At 40.0% G+C, this 7,401-nt stretch overlaps 1 long non-coding RNA gene across 1 annotated transcript; it reads left to right on the forward strand.

The window, feature by feature from the left end:
- Positions 1-3,045: 3,045 nt before the first annotated feature.
- Positions 3,046-6,387, forward strand: LOC109363876. The gene is made up of 3 exons (XR_002109733.2): positions 3,046-3,887; positions 3,990-4,151; positions 4,246-6,387. It is a non-coding gene; the product is annotated as an uncharacterized LOC109363876 (long non-coding RNA).
- The last annotated feature ends 1,014 nt before the right edge of the window (positions 6,388-7,401 follow it).

Genomic DNA, 7,401 nt, shown 5'->3' on the forward strand with positions numbered 1-7,401 from the left:
ACACCAAACAGATTTGAATCAGAAATAGAATACAGATTTTCAAGAAGTAAAAGCAATTAAACACTGAAACATGCATTAAGGGAGTTTGGGAGGCAGTTCTTCATTGCCTCCAGATGAAAAATGAGTGCCTGTTGCAGTGCGAGCACTAGCCATGTGTAAACTGCAGGGCTCCACGCAAGGGTTAACAACCTGCACACCTGCAGCGAAGCTCTGTTGGAACCAGTATTCTGTTGTTTTACCAGGACCTTTCAAATTTAAATTCTGAATGATCCTGGAGAAAAGCTCTGTTCAAATGGATTCATCTGGCTCAGCTCAGCTGAGAAATAAAAGTTCATGTACTGACATAGCAGAAACTGGCAAAATTAATAAAACAAGAATCAACAAAACAATATTTCTAGAGTGAGGGATAGAAATAAATATGGCAAATACAAATAATAAGTAAACACACGCAAAGCATGCTAATTGTTGTATATGCATCATAAAGTAGAGGTGAAATTAAAATGAGCAACGTTAAAAACTCAAAGCTAACATGAAAGAAGTAGAAGATTAAAACTGCAATAGAAAGAATAGAAGGAAGATTAAGAGAAGGAGATTAAACTGATAAAGAGGATAAAGAATTAATGGGCTGAACAAACAAAAAAGATACAGTTGCTCACACCAGCCTTATCCCAACTAACCTGTACTCCTAACTTCAATTAATGATGATTAATGATGTTGGTGGCCCCAAAGCTCGATACCGGGGCTGCTTCTAATTAACATCTTTATTAATGATCTTGATGAGGGGATTGAGTGCACCCTCTCTAAGTTTGCAGACAACACCGAGAAGGAAGGAGTGTTGATCTGCCTAAGGGGAAAAAGGCACTACAGAGGGACCTGGATAGACCAGGTCAATGGGCCAAGGTAAACCAAATGAGTTTCAACAGGGCCAAGTGTTGGGTCCTGCATTTTGGTCACAACAACCCCAGGCAACCCTACAGGCTTGGGGAGGAATGGCTGGAAAGCTGCCTGAAGGAAAGGGGCATTGGTGTTCTGATGGACACCAAATATGAACCAGCAGTGCACCTAGATGGCCAAAAAGGCCAGTGGCATCCTGGCTTGTATCAGGAATGGTGTGGTGAGCAGCACTAGGGAAGTCATCCTGCCCCTGTACTTGGCAGAAAGTACACTGAGTACTGTACAGAAAGGACACTGAAGTGCTGGAGCAGGTCCAAAGAAGGGCAATAAGGCTTGTGAAGGGCTTGGAGAATATGCCCTCTAAGGAGAGACTAAAGGAACTGGGGACTTTTAGTCTGGGGAAGAGGAGGCTAAGGGGTGACCTTATTGCTCTCTTCCAGTACCTGAAAGGTGACTGCAGCGAGAGCTGGGCTGGTCACTTCTCACTGGTGACACGTGACAGAATGAGGGGAAATGGCTTCAAGTTGCGCCAGGGGGGGGTTTAGGTTGGATATCAGGAAAACCGTCTTTACTGAAAGGGTTGTTAAGCACTGGAATAGGCTCCCCAGAGAGGTGGTTGAATCACCATCCCTGGATGTGTTTAAAATCCATTTGAATGTGGTGCTCAGGGACATGATTTAGTAGAGGGTTGTTAGGGTAGTATGGTTAGGTTGTAGTTGGACTCGATGATCTTTAAAGTCTTTTCCAACCTGAGCAATTCTACAATTCTATGATTAGTCCTACCTCTGGTAGTGCCTGCAGTTTACTGCTGGAGTTTTTCAATCATTTTTACACAAGAAAATGCATGAAACATCCTTACTTATGTGAAAAGGCTTCTTGAATGTGTTTTTGATGCTGCACTGATAAAAATAATTTCACCAGACTCCACACAGAGAAAAGTCCAGCTTAGTTTGACTGCTGCTTCATTTTGAGCTTGCTGGGCTCTTCATGAAGATGAAGAGCAAAAGATGACCAGCAAAACTTATGTTGATGTTTACTTTGCAGCTAACAGCACAACTAACTGAAGCTGTATACTACAGCTTGAGTTAGGGCCATGCATTAATGAACAACCCAGCCATGCTGTTCACTGTGTGCAACTGGTGCTATTTTGTATAGGCTGTTTTTCACTTCTGCTTCTGCTCCTTCTGCATCCAGTGGAATAACCCAAGTGGCATACGTTGTGCCCAATGGTCCTTCTTACCACTGAGTAAAAGGACTCACGTATTTTAAACAATAATTTCTTGTGTTCACAATTTATCAGGCTTTGCTAGCATGGCAGGTTTCATCTTTTAAATTTTAAAGACTAGCATAAAGTGAAGAAATACATGCGGAACTGTCAAAGAATTTTTAAGTTTAAAAATTGTTTAGGATAATTACTCCAAGAAATTTTTTTAAAGAAATGACATGGGCTGCAGGTTGACATGGTTAAGCAATACCATTTTAATGTATATATTTTACAGACAGATGCCTTCCAAGTAAACAGATGACAGACTGTTTTCTTACCTCCTGTGTGCCGGCCTCTGGGTCCGTCATTGCAATCACTGAGAAATCCCCGTATCTGTCCCCATTGGCATCAATGGACACCTGCCCTGCAATGCCTAAAGAATGGCATGTGAGGAATTAGAAAATTAATTAGTTAAAATACTGAGCCTTTCCAAGGAAAACAAGAAAACAGTGGACAGGTTTTTACAGACTGATATGACAGGAAATCTCATCAGTCTCCCAGCATTTTTGTTGACATTCCAAAAGAAATTGTAATTTCATCTCGGTGTCTGCATTCCTGAATTCTTAACATTTCTCCCTTTTAAATATCAAATGTGTGAGCCTGTTTGGGGAATATGTGAGAAAAACCTAATCCAGAAAGCTGGCATACAAGAACACAAATACATTTAATGTGGATTATTTACTGAACTTCTAGTCTTGAAACATCTATCAATGCCTCAATAAGGAGAGGCCAGCTCCTGTGTGGCAGAGAACTCAGGGGCACAGCCCTATGTTCTACAGACTTACAGAGTTGCTGCATGTATAGAGCCAGTTCAGAATTGTTTCCACTTGATGGGATACTGAAGGAGTGAGGATAGGAGGCATCATGTGTATTATGTATGCATTAAATCTTGCATTTGTTTACACAGGATTGCCTGCACAATATGTTTGTGTCTCATAGTTTAGATCCCCAGTTCATTTCCTTCTTTTACAAGCCTGAGGGAAAGATCTGATATTCCCTCAAGAGCAGCTGCCAGTCTTGCTCTACAGACTTCAACATCATTCAGTCTTTTAAAGCTACCCTAACTGACAGATTATGGCATTGTCCCAAGCAACCCTTCAAAGGATGAAGTCACATTCAAAATTCTGCACGTGAAATCATGTCTGAATCCTGATGATTTCAGTATTTGTTTTTGATTAGGAGGAATAAATTAAACTTTCATTATGAATTTTTCTAGTCTTGAAGCACCATCTCTGCCTTCAACTACTATTCATATTCCAGGAAACTCCAGGAAACTTGGAATCACAGACTCATAGGATACCTTGGGTTTGAAAGAACTTCAGGAGGCTTCTTGTGCAACATTCAGTTCAGAGCAGAGTCAGACAGCAATTCAGAATGGGCTGAATTGCTTGGCTCTACCTGGTTTTGAAAACTTCCATGGATGGAGACTGCACAACATCTCTGGGGCAACCTATTGAATGTTTAACTGTCATGATGAAAATACATTCAGTCTGATCCTCTTGTTTTGGTATATGCTCTTGCCTATGATGAACACGGCTGTGTTTTTTTGCTGTGTGGGGTGACAGAGCGGTGACATTGGTTGCCCAGAGAGGTTCTGGAACCTACTCCAAAAGCCACCTGGGCATGGCCCTGGGCAACCTGCTCTGAGTAGGTTGAGCTGGGGTTGGGTCAGATGGATCCAGAAGTCTGCCGACTTCAGCCACTCTAGGATTCTGTGTAAATCAAACAGGTCCTTGAAACCCATCAAAAAATACCTGTTAGCTCTGATGAAGCTCCAACCTAACTATAATGAAGACACTCGAGACTTTGCTGTTATGCTTTGTCACCCTAGATATTCTAAAATGTGATCCACCACTGACACCAAATACAGCCATTTACAGCAGTGCAAGTTAAACAAGTGTCTGTTTACAGCCATGCTACACCAATTACATGACTGAGCCAGGCAGTAGAGAAACAGCTTCTCAGTGACTATTAATCAGAAGAGAGAGATCAGGTACTCAGCCAGAGGATAAATTCCCTTCAACATACCTAAAAATAGTAGATATGTAACAGATTAACACACTTCTATTTATCTTTTCCCTGTTTAGATGCCAGGAGTGTTTCAACCTACTGTGATTTTCAGAATATGCAGTGTTCACCAAAACAGTTACTGTCAAGCATGTATTTGTTGAATATAACAATAAAGCAACTGGACAACTGCAAATTTGATTACTGCAGGAATGGAGTATTCAGCTACTGAATAACTGAAAACGGCCACCACAAAGAGCTGCAACATCCTTGGCTACACAGCTGTCTGGTTTCTAGATCTGACAGGAGACTGGGACAGACACCTTCCTGGTCTACGAAAGACAAGATTGGATTATTAGAAATAAGTACTAGAACTTGCAGAAATAAGTACTAGAACTTGGAATTCCTATGGGATTTTTAATGGGAAACACTTGTATGTTACTTCTCCATCTGAATCAAAGAGTATGAAATTTTAACATTTCCTGCAATGTTCTTCCTTAAGAAATGATTTTAGAAATTTTTAATTCATGAAGAACTGTGTTTCAATCCAGGTAGGAGAATTTTATCTGGGCTCTCTTTATTTCATTATGATAGATACTTACATATAGACAATTTTGTTGTTTTTCAGAGGATATTACAAGGAAAAGAAAATATTCTCCACAAAATGTTCCCCACAGTCATATCATGGTGTCTCTGACAATTAAGCACTAAGAAATCATTTGATCACTTCAGCCATATCCTTTTCTAAGCATACAATGTCACCCATGCAGATGTGGCTGGCAGAAGTATATGCTGCAGGAAAAAGCATCCTCACCCTGCTGGATTTCTGGGGGGGAGTCACCTAATTCAGAGCAAGCTGTAAAATGAGGTGCCCAGGCAATTAGATATCTAGATGCCATCGGTTGAATGAGTATCCTTAATGCAATCAGAGTTCTGATTGTCAAGGCCTACAAAAGCAACTTACAAACTTTCAGTCCTGCAGTAGACTCTGGTGAGAATATAGAATTATAGAATTATTTAGACTGGGAAAGATCCTTAAGATCAAGTCCAACCATCAAACTGATACAACCAAATCTCCTTTAGCATTGTACCACATACATGTGGATGGACAACACTGCAATTCACTTCAGAGAGGAGCTTAATGGTAGAACAAAGGATGGCTTGCAAGACAACAAGTTGAAGATCTCTTTCAAAAGCAGGTTTATTTTTGTAAATTATACCCAGGCATTTTGACCTTTTCAACCAAATCCTCTCAGCTCACCTAGACAGCTACATTTTCGAAATACCTTTGACAAGTCACCCAGAAACAACAAATTGGTTTTCAGAAGTAGGGGAAGAGAATATGTGCCCCTGTCAGATTTTACAAGTCAGGTGTGAGAATCAGACACACAGCCCGCATGGAGCACATAGAACTATAAAATAATGGTATGGGCACAACAGCTGGTGGCTATTTGGAGCATAAACGTGGGCAAGAAAACAGGCTGTGCTGGAGTATCTGTTCACACGCAGTATAGCCAAACCATGAGCACAGTATAGCCTAACCATGAACTGTGTCCTTAGACAACAGAATCCATCTGTTAAAATTGTGTGTTTTGGGAAGTCATAAGTACTTAAGGGAGGTAGTGGCACATTCAGCAAAATCTCCAGCTTATGCAGGGCTCTTTATGGGATGATTGCAACCACTGTAATTTAAAGCAGATCTTATGTTACCTTAATCCATGCTGGGGGCCATTCTCCCTTTTGGTTAGATCACCGTTTCAGAACAGAAATGAGTTTTGGAGCTGCTGTCCTTCTAGCCTTCCTTCACAATGGCCAATGCACTCTAAGAGTATCTGGCTACCAAGTTTTTCTTACACGTTTAATCATTCACTTCTTATCTAGGGGAAATGTTTCTCTCTCTTAGGGATTTCCATAGGAAATCTTGCCAATTATAAACCAAAAGACTATTTTGTGATATTGGAATATTACGAGATGAATGAGAACATTACATGATGGATGAATCCAACGACATCATACTCAACCTTCAATTTATTATTATCCTCACTTGGCAAAAGCTCTTGCATAGCTTTGCATTAATGGTGTGACATTCATTTGCCAGTTGCACCACAGAATCTCAGCCTACAGGATTAGTAGTGCTGCTGCCTCCAAGATAACATGCACAGATCCTGAAATGAGGAAAATCCTTCCAGGGACCAAAAGAGCCCTGGCAAGAAATAACAACAACAAAAAACCTGGCACCTCCTTGCCCTGATCCATTCCCAGGCTTTGAGATTAAAAAAAAAAAAAAGGTCAAATGGAAAAAATGAGGGAATCTCACAGCTAGTAGATACACAAGAGTAAAGTGAGCAGTTGTAATCTTTTCAAAAACAAAGAAAGAGCCTGAGAAAATTATTGGTATTTCTTTACAACATCTGTAAGGGTCATTAAATTGTTAGGAGTTTTTAAGCTGAATAAGACCTCTAGGGTCAGTGCAAAAAAAGTTCAGACTGGTAAAAAATGTGAGCTAGTCTTAAAGATCTTTATAGTTTCACACAGATATCTTCCTCTTTCTTAAGAGTGGAACAGGCATTGGTCCTTATTCTGCACACAACAAAGACCTGATTTTTTTTTAATTTTTATTTTTTTAATGTGAAAGCTGGCTTTCTACATGTATTCTTACCTTCATACGTTCTATTACGTGTTTGCTGAACAATTTTTTCCCCGTCTTTCTTACTGAAACCAAACTTCAGGACTTCCTGTAAAGCCAGAGCATAAAGAAGAATAGCATCGTGGAATCCTTCCACAAACATGTTCACCTAAAAAAAAGAAGAAAAAAAAAAGCAATGGCAATTGACACATGAAAAAGCATGTGTTCCCAATGAAACAAATTATTTGCAGAGAATCTCCAAATTAATTAAAACAACAAATTTGGCGTTTTTTTTTTTTTTTTTTTTTTTCTCAACTGTGACCACATGAAGGAATGCCTCTCAAGGAAAAAATGGGAGAACAATGAAAACAGCTTTTGAAAAGAGTTAACCACTATCTCCTATTCCGAACATTCAAAATGTGCTTTAATATTGTGTCTGAATATTTCTGCAGATAGAGAGAAAATTTTCTGATCCTGGTTGCTATGCCCAGCCACACAAATTCTGTGGTTGACTGTGAATTTCTCTAAGGTGCTGAGTGCCTTCACCCCATAGCCATAGCACTGAGTATGATCTTCTCCCGCTGCACAGAGTCCTTAGCAATTCTCTGCA

Source organism: Meleagris gallopavo, chromosome Z (genome assembly GCF_000146605.3).
Source record: "Meleagris gallopavo isolate NT-WF06-2002-E0010 breed Aviagen turkey brand Nicholas breeding stock chromosome Z, Turkey_5.1, whole genome shotgun sequence".
Lineage (NCBI taxonomy): Eukaryota > Metazoa > Chordata > Aves > Galliformes > Phasianidae > Meleagris > Meleagris gallopavo.